Below are 3,441 nucleotides of genomic sequence, written 5' to 3'. Positions count from 1 at the left end.
ACATTGGCAGATGTGCAGGTGAACATCTGCTTGATGTGGAAAGTCTTCTTGGGGCCTGGGATGGGGGTGAGGGAGGAGGTATGGGGGCAGGTGTAGCACTTCCTGCGGTTGCAGGGAAAAGTGCCGGGTGTGGTGGAGCTGGAGGGGAGTGTGGAGCGGACAAGGGAGTCACGGAGAGAGTTGTCCCTCCGGAAAGCTGAGGGATGACCTGATTGAAGTATATAAAATTATTTGAGGCATGGATTGGGTGGACAGTCAGTTTCTTTGCCACCCTGGGGAGAATGCACACTAGTATCTGACATAGGTTTGAGGTGGGGCGTGGGTGGGGGGTGAGGACTGTTTTAAAGGATGTGTACGAGGAAGGTTTTCCACACTTGGGGTGGTAGGTGCCTGGGATGTGCTGTGAGGAGGTGGTAGAAGCAGGACCAATAGCAAAGTTTTAAAAGGCATTTAGGCATTCACATGAACAGGCAGGAAATGTCTTAATTCTGAAGGCCAGATGTCTTGATTTAAAACCTGTAATACCAAAACTCTTAACTTTTTTGTTTTTAGACTGTCGCAGAAGAGATATCCGTATCTGCTCGATTATTACAATCGAGTGAAGGAGCGACCCAGTATTCAGGCAACCTGGCCCCCTCACTGGAAGGAGACTCCTTCAAGCATGGACGCCCTGAAAGAGGTCTGAGCTGCCATCCAGCACTGTCCCGTTCTCTGACTTAAATAACATATCCCCTATGAACCAGAGTGATCACTGTCATTATAACTTTTGATACAGTATGTGCTGTTCTGTTGAGAGAAGCTAATTCTAATTTGTATTGTTTACTGCTGGGACTAAGTTTTTTATTAAATATATGCAACATGGATGAGCTACATTCATTTCAATATCTGGGTGTCAAGGTACGTTTGTAACGTGAAAAAGAAATGTATAGCAAAAATAAAGATTTGATATGAAAGATGTTGAATGATATACTTTTCTTTCACCGGCATATTTGTGACAAGCATTATTTTCTCACTGTAGTGCACAATTAATCCCAAAGTCAATACTGTTTGCTGGGAATGTCCAACTGACATTACAGGGATAATAGGAACTGCCGATGCTGGAGTCTAAGATAACAAGGTGTGGAGCTGGAGGAACACAGCAGGCCACGCAGCATCAGAGGAGCAGGAAAGCTGACGTTTCAGGTCTGGACCCTTCTTCACAAAGAAGAAGGGTCCAGACCCCAAACGTCAGCTTTCCTGCTCCCCTGACATTATAGGGAACCAGTTGGAGAGCCTATTGGAAGTCACTCCCTTCTCTCCAGGGAGGCTTTTGCAGACCTATCACTCTCCTTACTGTAATGGTCGGAGGTCCTTCTCAGGTTTCCTGGCTGATAGTTAACTTGTTGTTTGCTGTTCTCAATTTGTGTTTCACTTTCACATGATGAGAGACTACAATGAAGGACACCCAAACAAACCAGTCCCGCACAGTAAATCCAGAAAGTTTAGTTGAGGAACTTAATAACATCTTTCCAATAGCCATTTCCCAGCAGGGACAATTACTTCAGGAGAATTAATAGTTTACCCAGTCATGTGCACCATTCTTGTGAAATAAGAGCTGCCACTTGGGACTTCACTGCTAATGGAATGTTCTGCCTCAGTACCAATTTCCCCCTGTCAAATTCTCTGCTGTCATTTTGTTGGTCTAAATTGGAGTATCCCAATAGATGCGTTATTTTCTGTGACAGTGCTGACTGAATGGGCAAAGCTGCAATAACCGTCAGCAGAATGTGGCTCAACCAAGTTGTTGATGCACTTTGCAATTCTGTACAGCACTGCTGCAAATTCGCCCAAAGATTCTCTGCCAGCACTTTCCAAATGCACAACCACTACCATCCAGAAAGACAAGGGCAGCAGATACGTGGGAACACCACCACTGGCAAGTTCACCTCCAAGCCAATCACTGTCCTATCTGGGAAATATATTGCTGCTCCTTCATTGTTGCTGGGTCAAAATCCTGGAATTCCCTCACTAATGGTATTCTTGGTCAACGTGTGGACTACAGCGGGTCAAGAAGGCAGCTCATCAGGGATAGGCAACAGTTATCTGGCCAGCCAACAATGTCCATGTACTATGAATAAATAAAAAATACCCTCCACTCACTGATCTTACATTATTCTATCAAACTCCACACTGAACCTTGACCAACCTCTTCACAAATCTACATTACCATAACACTCATGAATCACTGACATGCATTACTCTGTAATAAATACTCACTGACCTGCCTTACTCTATCACATTCTACTCAGTGACCTATGTTTCCCCTAACATCTTGTACTCACTGACCTACATTCCCACATATCCTCTGTTCAATGTAGAGGTCCATTACTCTATCAATTTCTATTCAACCTACTACATTCCCCTATCACCCCTCCCACCCCATCACTAATCTACATTACTCTATCACCTTTCATTCATTGACCTACAAGTCCTGAACACCCTCCACTCACTGATCTATATTTCCCTCTCACTCTCTACTTATTGACCTACATTGCCCCATCACCCTCTACTTCCTGACCAACCACGCTATCACTCTCCACTTCGTGGCCTATATTTCTCTCTCACCCTCTACTCACTGACTTAGATTCCCATTATTACCCTAGTCTCACTAGCCTACATTCTTCTATCACTTTCAACTTACTGACCTACATTCATCTATCACTGTCTACTCATTGATCTACATTCCCCTGTCATCCTTTACTCACTGACCTATGTTCCCCTATTACCCTCTACTCCCTAACCAAGATTCTTCTATCATCTTCTCCTCACTGACCTACATTCTTGTATCACCCTCTAATGTGAGGGAGACTGTCTTCTTTTGGTCCAATCTGAACTAATCGGAGGCAGATTGGTCAAGATCATAGATCATAGAAACCCTACAGTGTGGAAACAGGCCCCTCAGCCCAACAAGTCCACACCAACACTCAGGGCATCCCATCCAGACCCATCCCCCTGTAACCCACCCAATCTCCACATCCCTGAACGCTACGGGCAATTTTGCATAGCCAATCCACCTGACATGCACATCTTTGGACGGTGGGAGGAAACCGGAGCACCCAGAGGAAACCCACACAGACATGGGGAGAATGTGCAAGCTTCACACAGACAGTCGCCCAAGGGTGGAATCAAACCCAGGTCCCTGGCACTGTGAGGCAACAGTGCTAACCACTGAGCCACTGTGCCGTCAAATAGGAGGTGGAATGAAAAACCAGGAAATACAATGAACCAACAGGAGGTAGAATGAAACAATGGGAGTCAGACTGAACCAACAGGAAATAGACTGAACCAACTGAAGGAAAACTGATCCAACAGGATTTAGGCTGAATCAAAAGGAAGCGATCTGAAACAACGTATAGCAATCTGAACCATTAGGTATTGGACTGAATCAACCGTAGACAAACT

This window comes from Rhincodon typus, chromosome 15, assembly GCF_021869965.1.
Source record: "Rhincodon typus isolate 14 chromosome 15, sRhiTyp1.1, whole genome shotgun sequence".
Lineage (NCBI taxonomy): Eukaryota > Metazoa > Chordata > Chondrichthyes > Orectolobiformes > Rhincodontidae > Rhincodon > Rhincodon typus.
This window is presented reverse-complemented; position numbering follows the sequence as displayed.